Source organism: Macaca thibetana, chromosome 2 (genome assembly GCF_024542745.1).
Source record: "Macaca thibetana thibetana isolate TM-01 chromosome 2, ASM2454274v1, whole genome shotgun sequence".
Taxonomy (NCBI): Eukaryota; Metazoa; Chordata; class Mammalia; order Primates; family Cercopithecidae; genus Macaca; species Macaca thibetana.
The window spans coordinates 192,720,704-192,735,241 of record NC_065579.1 but is presented as its reverse complement, the minus strand read 5'-3'; the positions used below and the strand labels follow the sequence as shown (position 1 = coordinate 192,735,241).

The following is a 14,538-nucleotide window of genomic DNA, read 5'->3' as shown; positions in this document are numbered from 1 at the left end:
GACCATCCACTTGCCAATTCTACCCTTTCTATTATTCAATTGGTATAATTCTGCCTAGCAGGAGTATTTTAATTTAAATGCCATCATTTTCTGAAAATAATCATACTACATCTATGAGAAAGTGTCACCTAAAATTATTTCCTCACTCTCATTAAGTAAAAATTCCTAGGCCAGGTTTATCTATTTGTAAACCTAGTAAGTTTAGCTTTAAGAGTTCTTGTTTGCTAAAATCAATTATGTGGTGATTTATGAGTTTGACCAAAAGCTGATTTCCCTACTTTATTTTAGAAATTTATATCTTCAGTCTATATTGTTTTTATATTTGGATAGAAAATAAATTTATCTTATTCAAAAACATAAAATTTAAAAGTATAAAAGAATGAAATTCAAAATTCAAATATAAAAGAATAAGCAGTAAAAATTATCTTGTTCCCCTAGCCCATCCATTGCTCTTTCCAATGGCAACTGATGTCGTAGTTTCTTGGTTATTCCTCCTAAAATAGGTTGTGAAATATACCAACAAGTTCATATACTGTGTAAAAGGCACATTAATTTATTCCCTTTGAAGAACAGTATCGATATACTGTACACATTTTTTGTCCTTGAAATTTTTATGTAACATATTACAGTGATCTTTATCCATACCAGAGAACATCCTCGTTCACTTTTATAACTAGATAAGCATTCTGTTACATTTTGTATACAAGCTGAGTTTTGCTCGTTGTGTTTCATCTATGGGATACAAATCCAGCAGGAATTTACACACAAGTCAAAAATGTCCCCAAGACCATATGAAAGATATGAGACCTCTATCCTTGGCAGGACCGACTGTCCATTGTACCATGTTGTTAAAGTGACTGAAGGTTATTGACTTACTGTAATAGGAGTTAGATATCTGATTTAGTTGAGTATATCCATTTCAAAAGGAAAACCCAGGACTTTTGGTATTTAATCCTTTTGTGAACTTTACCTTAACCCTTTCCCATTATATTGGACATAAACAATACTTAATATCAGTGACTAATGGTAGCAGTTCTTCAGCCTGGCGGCAAAACAGAGCAGTCCAGAACTAATCAGCAAGATACAATCAGATAGATACCAGAGGTGAGGGATAATTTTTATTTTCTCTGTTCTGAGTCTCTGGAGTTTCCTCTTTGCAGTAATTTAGGTCATGTCTACATTTACTGGATGAAAGATTTATCTGTTGAATTCTTTAAATGGTGGCACCAACTAAATCTAGTTCTTTGCAACAGACTTTAGAAAGATTAATATGTTCTATGCTTTTTTAAAAAGGTAGTATAGATAAGACTTGCCCTTCTTATTTGAAGTTAGAATGAAAGTAATATTTTTGAAAATTACCATTGTCTTATTGCAACTCAATGGGTAAGTATTGTTCTCCCTAACTTGAAGGTTCAGCTAATATTTTGTTGAGAACTTGCACTTTGCCAGGTACTATTTTCAGAGCCTTACCTGTATTAACTCTTGGATTTCCTATAAGATAGGTGATGATGTTATCCCCATTTTATAGAATGGGGGAACTGAGAAGCAGATAACTTAAGGGCTTGCTCAAGAAAACAGCGGAACTAGGATATTGTAAAGCCAGAATTAGAAACAAATAAACAACAACAAATAGGACATTTGGCTCCAGTGTCATTACTTTTTATGGCTAAATTTATGCAACCTCTCAGAGGAAACTCTAGTTCCAAAAGCTCAAAGTCAAGAACCTGAAAAGTGGCAAAGCCAGAATTTGAACCCAAATCTGACATCAAAATCACACTATATAAATAGATATGGATAAATATAGGTATTGATATATAAATATCAGTAAATATATTTGAAATAGGCTGTGTGGTTTTGAAGTGGGTGAATTTTCTCTTAGCCATCTCTGAACCAGTGTTAGATTTCTTGAAGTGTTTTATGATTCCATGCCATGGTTAATGATGCAATTACTTCTGCATAGATGCCTGAAAAAAATCTTTACTTAGGATCCGTTCAATTCGTGTTTGTTTGGTCAGGTCTTCCCCGGCCATGCTTTCTCCAACCCGGCATGTATAACAAGTCAAGATTATCAATCTCTCCTTGATGTCACTGCTGTATCTTCTTTTTTTTCTCCTTTTTTTTTTCTTTTTTGAGATGGAGTTTCGCTCTTGTTGCCCAGGCTGGAGTGCAATGGCCTGATCTCAGCCCGCTGTAACCTCTGTCTCCTGGGTTCAAGCGATTCTCTTGTCTCAGCCTCTCAAGTGGCTGGATTACAGGCGCCGCCACCACGCCCAGCTAACTTTTGTATTTTTAGTAGAGACGGGGTTTTACCGTGTTGGTCAGGCTTGTCTTGAACTCCTGACCTCGTGATCCACCTGCCTCAGCCTCCCAAAGTGTTGGGATTACAGACATGAGCCCCCATGCCTGGCCACTTCTGTATCTTTTTACGTAACTTAGTTAAGGTACTTACCAACACATGCATGCCTTTTGTTAATCTGTGATACCTTTAAATAAAGTATGGTGACTTAATTTTGTATCCAAAGCATGTTGCATGTTGTCTGACTCCTGGTACGCACTCAATTAAAAAATGTAGCAAGTCTCTGTGAACGTGTTCTGGTTTGAAGGATGCCTGATTAAAAAAAAAAAAAATTAAAAGTCATGACTCTGATACCATGCTACATTTGTCTAACTTAATACATCAGTAGCTATAATGAATTTGAGTTCTATAACTTGAAGAAATGTGATATTGTTTGATAAAGTAAAATACAGAATAAAATCTTTGTACGTCCTTTGTTCAGATGAACATTTTAAAAGTAATAAGTGACGTTTATCCCTCATCCCCGTGTGTGAATCAGCTGTTATATCTCTAAACTCTGGTACTCTGAAATATCTCTTCCTGACCTGTTACTTCACTTCAATACACTCCTTCCCTCCTGCAGCACTTGCTGTTGGCTTCATCAGGATCTCTCCCTGTTCCATCCGCATGCCCTTTCCTAGCCTTGGCGCTCCCACTCATCCTCTCAATGACAGCCAGCTCAGACTCCGTTCACCTTTCTAGGTCCCCCGAGAGAGTCTCAATCCTGTGTCAGCTCAGTTGTTAGCGTTCACCCTCCACCTCTCGGCTCACCGCATACAGGCTGAACATCTGTCTTTTCATCCCCAGGGAGAAGCAGAGTTATGTGGATTGCCCTAAAACACTCAGGAAGGACTTAACGGATAGTCACTTCTAAAGCACTCTTTCTGTTCCAGCCCTTTTGCCTTGTGCCTCTGTGTGGTAGAGAAGTGAGTCTGCTAATATTAAATGTGTGAAGCAAGGAACATTCATCAAAGTAGATGCCATCAGTGAGCCACCTGAAGCGGGATTTTATTTGTCTTGTACTCAGCACCAAAGCAGAATATCTTGTTTTTTTTGGAAGAAATCAAAATAATACAAATTTTACTTAGGAAGATGAAACACATTAGCATGTCTAATCTGTTCCTTCTTGATGATCTATCCTCCTGGAAGTATGACAGTGTTGACCTAGATGTATTGAGTTCATAGAACACAAGCCTATTATCGTTCTTCTCTGTCATATGGAAAGAGGAGAACCGAGAGATTGAGATAAAAGTTAAAAGACAGAGGACCCAAGTGTAACATCATGTTAAAACATTTTTGAAACTATGCAACGAGAAATAACTATCAAAAGAATGACAATCAATGAGTCACAGTTAAAAAAAAAAAAGACAAGGGGATTTTTTAGAATTCAAAAATTAATAGAATTGGTAGTGCTTTATTTTCTTATACAACATTTATTTAATGATACATAAAAGTTCTTTGGCTAAAGTGCATCTTCTTTTTTCCCTCCCTCCCTCCCTTCCCTCCATCGTCACAGGAGTGAGTGTTACAGAGATTATCTCAATGGTTAATCTGTATAAAGATGAATATTTCCTGTATTTCTCTCCACTGATTAGCACTGTCTCAAATGGCAGATGTTTTAAACCCTGATCTTTTGATGCACTTCCTGCAGCCCCACCCCACTCCCAAACTCAAAGAGAGTAAAATGACAGTGTTCCTTTCTCTTTCTCCCCTTGAAACTGGCAAATCCCCACCACTACCCTTGCCATCCCACCCACCACCATTTATTTCTAAAGCAGGCATTTAGAATAATCAAGAGAGCATTCTGGCCAGGCGCAGTGGCTTACGCCTGTAATCCCAGAACTTTTGGAGGACGAGGCGGGCAGATCACCTGAGGTCAGGAGTTCGATACCATCCTGGCTAACACGGTGAAACCCCGTCTCTACTAAAAATACAAAAAATTAGCTGGACGTGGTGGCACCTGCCTGTAGTCCCAGCTACTCTGGAGGCTGAGGCAGGAGAATTGCTTGAACCTGGGAGGCGGAGGTTGCAGTGAACCAAGATCGCACCACTGCACTCCAGCCTGGACGACAGAGCAAGACTCTGTCTCAAAAAAAAAAAAAAAAAAAAAAAAAGATAGCATTCTTACACTTCCTGTTGCCATAGAATCTATAGAAGGTCTAAAGTATCTAGGATGCCCTGTTAGTCCACAAAGCCATGATCAGATTTCCAGTCTCTTGAGTCCCTAGCTTAGATCTTCAGAGGCACAATGCAAGACAGTTTTTAACAGAGAAAATGTGCATGAAGGGCCTTTTAAATTATAGCTTCTAAACTTTCAGTATCCTTTCAATGATTTCGTACTCTATTTTTGCATCTTCCTGACATTTGCAGTTCCCTTGAAGCATATATTACAGTACACACACTACCCATGGTTAAAGAATCACAAGTTTAGATATTTGTGAATGTTTCAGCTGTGAAGAAGAAAAATGACTTTAGGCAACGGTACTTGTGAACATCATCATTGAAAATCTCAGACAATTCCATTTGCATATATCCACATATGTGAGCACTTGGTTGATTCTTCCCCTTTACTTTTGTAACTATTTTGTTTTGCTTTAGATCTTCCTTTCTCTTCACTTATTTTTGAACCAGAGTACATTTATCCTGGACATTTTCTGATGTTTATGGGGGGTAAGGGTCTACATGAAACTTGATGCCAATTGACATGAAATCTGTTTTTCTGAAGAGAAATTTGAGGTATCTAGGAGAATGCATTTTCAATCCCTTCCCACGATCAACGTGTATTAAATGCCCAAGCTAAGTTTGTCCTTGATGTTTGCAGAGAACCTAAAATCTCTGGAGGAATCAGATATTTCAGGGTCATACCAACAAATGAACACATGAAAATGAAGGTTACTCAGAAACAAGCTTTTTTAAGTGAAGGCATAAATGACAAGAGCTGCTCATTGAGGAAAATGTTCTATACCATAAGAGCAAACATGGAAATGGATATAAAAATAAATTAAAATTTAAAATTACACTTTGTGTTTAAGAATTGAGAAAATTTGATAGAACCTTTAAAAAATACCATTAGAATGAAAACATTCTAAATTATCTCTCTGAAATAGTTCAAACATGCCCTTTAAAAAAAAAAAGTCTTTTTTTAGATGTTTTAAGTAATTCTCTTTTACTTTTTTTAAAAATTTAAAAAAAAATTTCAATAGCTTTTGGGATAAAAGTCGTTTTTGGTTACATGGTTGAATTGCGTAGCGGTGAGTCCTGAGATTTTAGAGCACCTGTCACCTGGGTAGTGTACATTGAACCCAATATGTAGATTTTCTCCTTCACCCCCCTTCCCAGCCTCTTTCTTCTGAGTCTCCAAAGTCCGTTTTACCCCTCCACTCTGTCTGCCTTTGCATCCCCATGGCTTACCTCCCACTTACAAGTGAGAACATACAGAATTTGGTTTTTTATTCCTGAGTTACTTCACTTCGAAGAATGGCCTCCGGCTCCATCCATTTGCTGTAAAGACATTGTTTTGTTCTTTCTTATGGCTGAATAGTATTCCATGGTGCACACATACCACCTTTATTCCATGGCGCACACATACCACCTTTATTCCGTGGCGCACACATACCACCTTTATTCCGTGGTGCACACAGACCACCTTTATTCCGTGGTGCACACACACCACCTTTATTCCGTGGTGCACACAGACCACCTTTATTCCGTGGTGCACACAGACCACCTTTATTCCGTGGTGCACACAGACCACCTTTATTCCGTGGTGCACACAGACCACCTTTATTCCGTGGTGCACACAGACCACCTTTATTCCGTGGTGCACACAGACCACCTTTATTCCACGGTGAATACATACCACCTTTTCTATTCCATAGTGCATACATACCACCTTTATTCCACGGTGCATACATACCACCTTTATTCCACGGTGCACACATACCACCTTTATTCCACGGTGCACACATACCACCTTTATTCCACGGTGCACACATACCACCTTTATTCCACGGTGCATACATACCACCTTTATTCCACGGTGCACACATACCACCTTTATTCCACGGTGCACACATACCACCTTTATTCCACGGTGCATACATACCACCTTTATTCCACGGTGCATACATACCACCTTTATTCCACGGTGCACACAGACCACCTTTATTCCACGGTGCACACATACCACCTTTATTCCACGGTGCACACATACCACCTTTATTCCACGGTGCATACATACCACCTTTATTCCACGGTGCACACAGACCACCTTTATTCCACGGTGCATACATACCACCTTTATTCCACGGTGCACACATACCACCTTTATTCCACGGTGCATACATACCACCTTTATTCCACAGTGCACACATACCACCTTTATTCCACGGTGCATACATACCACCTTTATTCCACGGTGCACACATACCACCTTATTCCACGGTGCATACATACCACCTTTATTCCACGGTGCACACATACCACCTTATTCCACGGTGCACACATACCACCTTTATTCCACGGTGCACACATACCACCTTTATTCCACGGTGCATACATACCACCTTTTCTACTCCATGGTGCATACATACCACCTTTATTCCACGGTGCATACATACCACCTTTATTCCACGGTGCATACATACCACCTTTATTCCACGGTGCACACATACCACCTTTATTCCATGGTGCACACACACCACCTTTATTCCATGGTGCACACAGACCACCTTTATTCCACGGTGCACACATACCACCTTTATTCCACGGTGCATACATACCACCTTTATTCCGTGGTGCACACATACCACCTTTATTCCACGGTGCACACATACCACCTTATTCCACGGTGCACACATACCACCTTTATTCCACGGTGCACACATACCACCTTTATTCCAGGGTGCACACGTATCAACTTTTCTTTATCCACTCATTAGTCAATAGGCATTTAGGTAGCTTCCATATCTTTGGATCTGCGAATTGTGCTGCAATATACGTATGCGTGCAGGTGTGAAAAAAGATCTATTTGTAATATTTCATTCTTAGTTGCCGACATGCCAACAAAATACCTTTTCTTTTATGACAGAGGACTTAAAATTGATGCTGAATTTTTGTTTTTCTTGTGTTACTTTTTACAAGTGTCTGCAAGTTTCTTGCTGCTAGGAAGCATAAAATAGACAACTATTTGCATATGCATTTAAAATGACTTTTGAATTATATCTTATTTTCATTAATAAACTTCAGCTACTTCACTGGAAATAATTTTATTACCACCTTGTATATAGTTGATAAGAAAAGAGACTCTGGAACCTCTTATTAGCATCTTTCCTTAGACACATAATTTAACCCCAATTTTCTCAGCTGTAAAATGAAAATAATAATTGTGTTTTAACTCAAAAGCCAAAGTTTAGACATATACTGTACTCTAATATGCATGATGCTCAATAATAAAATAGCTATTATTATTATTTTGCTGTAGAGAAAGATATATAAGCAGTTAAGTAACATTAAAATTTGGAAACAAGTTTTCCATATTTTCTTTTTATTAATTAAAATATTTATTTTCCTATTTTATTGTTTTATATATTTTATGCTTTTATGGTCATTGCTTGAATGGAAGTTTAAGGTTCAAACCTGCAATAAGTAGAGCCAGTTTTAATTATTTATGCTGCTGATACTGCACTAGTCTTTTTTTATTAAGTTAAATTACGTCTCAGCGTGTGTCCCTGTCTAAATGCTTCAAAGTCACTCGGTTCACTCTCTCCCATCGCACTAACCAATTGTTAATTCATGTTAATCTTTCATCACTTTTTTCAAGACTCGCCACTTTTCTTCACCATTCAACCATGATTTTAATTCAGGCCTTTCTTACCACTTCCCTGTATTACAAACTTCAGTTGTGTCTTTGTGACCTGTCTGTCTCTAGCTTCAAGCCATTTTTATATTATAGTTATAAGAAACAAACTAATGATTTCCTTCATTGGGGTCGGGTGTGGCAGTCCATGCTGGTCACCCCACACTTTAGGAGGCTGCAGTAGAAGGGTTGCTGTCACCCAGGAGTTCACGACCAGCCCAGGCAACACAGCAAGACCTTTCTACCAAAAATTTTAAAAATTAGCTGGGCATGGTGGCACACATCTGTAGTTCCAGCTACTCCAGAGGCTAAGACCAGAGGATCACTTAATCCCAGGAGTTTCAGGCATCACTGCACTCCAGCCTGGGCAACAAAGTGAGACCCTGTCTCTTAAAAAATAAAAAATAAAAAATTAAAAATTCTTCAGTGATGGCCCGAGTTTCTGTCTATGCTATTCAATGTTACTTATGTCCATGGTCTACTTACTGACTGCGTTCCATACCAGTTTGTCTTCTGAAGCTTCACTGCCCAGCCATACTAACCTGGCCATACTGAACCTTTTATTTCTACCATTTTTAGCCTCTGCTGCTGCTTCATGTTGATGCTGGTATCCAGGCAGATTCCTCTTTGTTCTCCCTCTATGGGTTGGTTTGTTTGTTTGTTTGTTTGTTTTTCTCTGCCCGCCTAGTTCCTCCTGTTTCTCTCTTGGAGCCTCATGCCTTTATCATTTCTTCCAGAAAGGCTTGTCTTACCCCATCAGAAACCCTGCAGTTTACACCCAGGCTCGGTTAATCTGAAACCTGTGCTCAGGCAGCTTCCACTCTTCCCCTAGTACAGTAGTTCTTACTGTGGTCCCTGGACCAGAAGCATCAACACCACCTGGGATTTTATTAGAAATGCAAATTATTGATTACCATCCCAGGCCTACTAAATCAGACAGTCTCAAGGGAGGCCTGTGTTGTTACATAACTTCAGGTGGTTCTAGTGAACACTCAAGTTTGAGAACCATTGCCCTGGTAAAATCAGTCATTCATGAATCAGTGTTTTGAATTATTTTAAAAATCATTGAAATGATAATATAAAAGTTAAACATAGGCCCATTCTTATATTAAGAGATATATTTTATCAACAATTTTGAGATTGCCATTTTACATTGTTGTAATACATCTTCAGATTGTTTTAATTAATTCTTATTAAGTCCTCATTTTTTCTTTTTGTTTATTAACAAATGAAAATTATATATATTTATGATGCACTAAAGTCTTCCTCACTGTATTTTATGTTCATCCGCATTGAACTTCAAGGCCTATTACTGGGACAACTCAAAGTTTAGTTGAAATTAACTATTTTTTTGATTTGTTTAAGTCTCTAAAGGTAGATGTATTGATTTTGACCTGACAGCTATTACCTTAGGATTCTACGCTTTGCCATGGAGGAAAAGAGGTTGACTAAGTGCCTGCTTTGATATACTTAAGATTTAACATTTTTCCTTTTCCTCTGCTTCGTCCATACTTCCTTTCAACAGAAGAAATTTTTCATCCTTTACGTAATTTTTAATATTTCATAGATGTTTATCACTTTAGTTTTCATAAACTTGCAAAGGTGAGGTCAAATAAATGGCTTCAAAAATAGGACGTTAACTGTATGCGTTTAAGGGGGGAAGAGATTATAGTTAGGATACTCAACTAAATGAGTTCTATCAAATATTGGAGAAGTATTTTATAAAGAATTTACTAATTGAGAAATGTAAAATATGCCACCCTGAAAATTTTCAGATGTAGTATAGTGTAAAATATGTTTGCAATAAACCAAAAAAGGGTGGTTAGTTTTTCATATACCCTCTTTAAACATTTGGTCATGACAAATCTATGTGATGTTTGGATGGAGATTAGTACTCAGTTATTTCCCAGAGTGCTAAAATCTAAATGTATGCCAACCGAATGTCTTTAAATCAGATGTTTATTACCTAAAACTGAAATGTATTAACTAACCTGTCCCAGATGCTCTGATGAAGCTTGGTCCTCAATGGCTGATGTGCATCGACTTACCCTAAAGTTATTAACCTAAGAATCTTCCCAGCAAGTTCATCTCTTTCCTGATACTGCAATCTGTGAAGCTTGAACACATGGTGTTTTTCTTCAGTGTTATTTATCTAAAAATGAAGTCCGGGAGTAGAAAGGATTCCTGATACTCATTTCTCAGTTGGATAAACCAGTCCTCTCTGAACAAGGAAATAAATACCTCTCTTCAACTTTTAGAAGCAATTGAATGACAGCCTTTTAGTCGCCTATAACTGAGAAGATTGTATGTGACTTAAAGACACAAATTGTAGCTTACTAGTGTATATGGCCCTCTACCCAGTACTTCGCCTGAAATATAAGTGATACTCAATGAATGTCATTTTAACACATAAGATAAATTAATGAGCAGATATAGACCTTTTTAAAACTTATATGACATTTTTATGCTCCTTATAAAGTCACAAAGTATATATAAATAAGATGTCATTAGAACATGTATTAATGAGAATTTAAAATATTGTGATGTACAAAATGACTGCAGACTTTATTTACAGACGAGATACTATAAATTCCCTTTCCCCATTGTTACCTCTAAACACTTCCATGATTTCAAAGCTGTTGAGTTCATCGAGTTGTTAATTCTTGGAGGCAGTGCTTTCTCTGCAAAACAGAAACGCTCTGGCTCTGTGGTGTACAATAAACTTCAGATATGAAGGGTTTTTGTTTGTTTGTTTTGGTTTGGTGTTCTTTTAGACGGAGTCTCTCTGTCGCCCAGGCTGGAGTGCAGTGGCATGATCTTGGCTCATTGCAACCTCCACCTCCCGAGTTCAAGCAATTCTCCTGCCTCAGCCTCCTGAGTAGCTGGGATTACTGGTGCGCACCACCACACCCAGCTAATTGTTTATATTTTTGGTAGAGATGAGGTTTCATTATGTTGGCCAGGATGGTCTTGAACTCCTGACCTTGTGATCTGCCTACCTCGGCCTCCCAAAGTGCTGGGATTACAAGCGTGAGCCACCGCGCCTGGCCAAAATATGGAGTTTATTGGCTTGTTTTTAAACATTTATTATAGAATAATGTGAGTAATTTTAGTAATGTGCTGTTGTTTTAAATTCAAAATTATTATCATTTAAAATCATTTCAATATCCCATTGTAATGTTACCCAGGTGACGTTTTAGTGTGGCAGTGCGCAGATCTAGAACATTTATCTGAAGATAAATAACTTTGAAACGGAGTTTAACCATGATTCAAAGCTAGGAAAAAGCCCAAACATTCATCCTGATGTATCTGAGGAAGTCCCTCCTCTAGAAACCTTTTACACCTATTCCTATGGAAAACTTAGCTTGAATTAGACAAGTTTTTCATTCTGTGAGGTCTTTGGGATGAATTCCTCAAGTGAAATGGACACCTCCACTGATAGCCCGCTCAGTCATGTGAAGTTCTGGCCGCACAGTAAGATGTTGTATGTTTTCCTGCCTTAAGTGAAGACACTTTGTCGCAGAGTTTAGGTAACTTACTGAAAACCCTCAGAAAAGTGAGTGACAGAGCCTGCAACACACTTATCCTAATACTCGATCCAGGAATGTTCCTATCACATCACTTCTAATCCTAACTCTAAAAGTGAAATCTAACAATAGCAACCACAACAACAAAGAGAAACAAACACGTGAAATATTGTCATGGAAGGTGAATTTGTAATTACATTTATATTTTATTATTCTAATAATAACTAATGCATATTGAGTACTTCCTAATAAAGGTAAAATCCAGGTAATATACTTAACACAGTACACACTCCACTGTGTACTGTGCTAAGTATTTTACCCGCATTTTATTACTTTATCTTTACAGGAACCCTCAGAAGTGCATAATAATATTATCTTCATTTTACAAGTGATAAAAATAGGACTTTAAAAAGTTCAATAACTTTCCTAGCTATTAGATGTCCTAACTAGATCTGACTTCAGAGCTTGTTCTTATAACCCATCTCTGATTCCAATTTACGATATCTTCAGGACTAAAGTAAAAATAGCTACTGTTTAACACTTTAAAAAAAGATACCAGGGAACACTTAATTTTCTAAAGCACACAGAGAATTTTCTGTTATAGCATGTTAGGTGTAGAATGTAATACATTTAACTATAGTTCAGACTATGAAAATTAAACTATAGAAACCTTGTAGCAGCATTTCTTTGAGTGTTACATCAGCTACATTTCAGTAACATTTGAGGATTACAAGATACTTTATTAAAATATGTTTTTCTAACTGTTAAAACTCAGAGTTAATTTTTTCAGCCAGATAAATTTTTTTTTTTTTTTTTTTTTTTTTTTTTTTTTTTTTTTTTTAATGGAGCCTTGCTCTGTCACCCAGGCTGAAGTGCAATGGTGTTATCTCGGCTCACTGCAATCTCCGCCTCCCAGGTTCAAGTGATTCTCCTGCCACAGCCTCCAGAATAACTGGGATTACAGGCGCCCACCACCACACTAGGCTAATTTTTGTATTTTTAGTAGAGACAAGCTTTCACCAGGTTGGCCAGGCTGGTCTCTAACCTCTGACCTCAGATGACCCACCTGCCTTGGTCTTCGAAAGTGCGGGGATTATAGGCGTGAGCCACTGCGCCCAGTCGGTAATATTTTTGTATAAATTAGTTCTGCTTGATCAAACAGGAAAAGCTCAAAGGTCAGATTTTGAAGTATTTCTAACTTATTTATGAAAATGAGAGGAAAAGAATGCTCCTGTCTGGATGAAGGCTTTTGAAGCAGCTCACATTCTCAACCTGGGATGTTAGAGAGCAGTCTTCACCGGGGTCCCATTCATGAAAAATCTTCGAAGCAGGTAGAGATTTCTCATAGCTGTGGTGCCGCCCGTTTTTACACCAAATATCAGTGTTTCTGGAACTGTCATGGCCCTGGTGGGTGTGTGATTTAGAACGCTAATGAGCGTTGGCAGGCCACCATAGCTCCTGCTGTAATCGTCGCACTTTGGGAGGCTGAGGCAGGAAGATTGCTTGAGGCCAGGAGTTTAAGAACAACCTGGCCAATGTAGCAAAACCCTGTCTCTTTAAAAAAAAAAAAAAAGAAAAGAAAAGAAAAGAAAAAAAGAACGTCTAATGAAGTCCTAGGAGAAACCTAGGTCAAATCAAGCACCATATTGGGTCCAGCTGGTCTTAGCTCATTTGACCCGTATCCTGGCTTTTCAGGGTCTTATCAGTCCCCAGCTTCTACAGCTATTTTACGTATCTTTTTGCTTGTCATGTGAAACTGCTGCCTGAAATTTTCTGATCTCCTGCGATCACCCTGTATTATTTCTGTCTCAAAAGGAAAATAAAACTTGAGACCCCAATTCACTCTACCAAAAGAAAAAAAATAAGCTGAAAGCCGAGTCATGCCAGAAGCTGCCTTTGCTTTTGTTCCTAAGCAGATAGCTACAGGCAGAAGGTTAAATATCCCCACAGGTAGTTACTCTATGTTCATCTTATCTTATGTACAGTGCCAATTTACTGAGCTCCAGAAAAATACGTAATTGACTATTGCCCTAGCTGCTGCTTTTCTCCTGCACCTTGTAGATTCAGTCATGTGGCCATACCTTTCTTTGTTCACCTCCAGCCTGCTTTTCCCCTTCAAATATCGAAGCCGTCTAAATCATCCTTAGAGAAAGGCTCAGACTTGTCTTTTGGGCATTGTCCTTAACCTTGGCAAAATAAACTTCCAAATTGATTAAGAAAAAAGAAACAACAACAAAAAACGAGTTTTGCTTGTCCCACCATTTACCCTTGCCAAGTGGTGATATATTTATAGCAAATTTAGTTATAATCTCTTAATATCTATAAGCAATCCAAACTCCATTCTCATACATTCACATACACACACACACACACACACGCACTTTTTTTGTAATGGTACTATTTTGCTAAAATGTAAAAGGATGCAGGGTCATCTTTTCAATTTATATTCAACAAATGAAATTTTTTTTTTGGCACCAGGCATGGTGGCTCACGCCTATAGTCCCAATTACTCAGGAGGCTGGGGGTGGAGAATTGCTTGAGCCCAAGGAGGTCGAGGCTGCAGTGAGCCATGATCATATCATTGCATTCTAGTCTAGGCAACAGAGTGAAACCTTGTCTATAAAAGCAAACGAACAAACAAATGAAAAACTGTTTTGGGATCTTCCCTTTTGTTCTCCCTCCTTCTCTTCCTTCCCCTCCTCTTTATTTCTCTACTTTCTTCTTTTTTAAAATTTGTTTTTGGCGTTTCTCAAATTATCTTAAAAATTAAAGGCATTCTTATTGTAATTTTCTTATGTTTTTAATTTTTATTTCTGTGT

At 38.0% G+C, this 14,538-nt stretch overlaps 1 protein-coding gene and 1 long non-coding RNA gene across 13 annotated transcripts in view; one reads left to right on the top strand and one right to left on the bottom strand.

The window, feature by feature from the left end:
- The window catches only part of ROBO2 (roundabout guidance receptor 2), a 1,778,513-nt gene that overhangs the window by 1,500,708 nt on the left and 263,267 nt on the right, over positions 1-14,538 (top strand). The window lies entirely within an intron of this gene.
- Positions 6,190-7,771, bottom strand: LOC126949352 (uncharacterized). 2 transcript variants are annotated; one of them, XR_007723679.1, is made up of 4 exons: positions 7,200-7,771; positions 6,498-6,551; positions 6,336-6,416; positions 6,190-6,254 (listed from the first exon to the last, which is right to left on the bottom strand). It is a non-coding gene; the product is annotated as an uncharacterized LOC126949352 (long non-coding RNA). The 2 variants fall into 2 exon arrangements; XR_007723678.1 differs by lacking the exon at positions 7,200-7,771 and having other exon boundaries at positions 6,498-6,575.